Here is a 927-nt window from a genome sequence, read left to right as displayed (position 1 = left end):
GTCATGTGAAGCTAAGCGTTCTCCAGCGCTGTCTGGGTACCGCCCCTGAAATAATACACGTCGCTATACCAGTAAGCGGCCATTTTGTTGGTGGGCTGTAGCTGTAAACAGGCGTTCACGTTTCACAGCATAAAAAAAACAATCTTCATAATTAAAGGGTAGTTGTGACGCAATGTTACATGCAGTTAGAATAACTATAAGTAATAAGCACAGCACTTTTAAATAATAAAAGTATAAAAGCTTTCATCTGTGCTGTTGGTTAGTGAGAGTTCCGCTTCTGTCAGTGGTATTGTGTCTTCAGCATCCTGATGGGTACCTCCTTAGTGTTTATGGATTGATTGAGCTAATTATTCCTGGAGCTCATAACACTTTATTTTTTTTTGCGTGAAGAAGTGAGGAGGTGACCTAAATGTGCTGGACAACGTGTAACAGTGGAAAACCAGATCCCAAACGTATATGCCTTTCTTCCCTGCCAGGCCCAATCCTGAAAGAGGGGCCGATCTTCTTGGTCTTTTTCTAAGGGCTATAATGAGGACCTAGTGTTGTAGTGGAAGACTGAAGCACTGTCCGACTGCCGGCAACACCTCTGGAGACTGAGGCAGAGTCCGCTTTTCCCTCCTTTGGCGTTGGCAGCACACACTCGCACAGCGCATGCATTTGCTTATTCTGTCAGCTTGACCCTCCCCGGGGCCTCCATCAGTAGTTTTGGAGCCCCTTAACAAACAAATGGTCTGAGGCCCCCTACCCAGATGGCCCTCACTCAGCACTACTAGCCATACTAAACAAAACTAAATTTGTTGCACAAAAATACCTCTCTCGATCCCTCAGTCTTGCCTGTGCCCCCTGCCAGCTTACTTACCTCCTCCAATCATTTTCTGGTCTATTCTGATCCCCCTAGCAGAAGCAGGGACCATTCCTGACAGAAGA

The sequence above is a fragment of the Spea bombifrons genome, chromosome 5, assembly GCF_027358695.1.
Source record: "Spea bombifrons isolate aSpeBom1 chromosome 5, aSpeBom1.2.pri, whole genome shotgun sequence".
In the NCBI taxonomy this organism is placed as follows: Eukaryota; Metazoa; Chordata; class Amphibia; order Anura; family Pelobatidae; genus Spea; species Spea bombifrons.
This window is presented reverse-complemented; position numbering follows the sequence as displayed.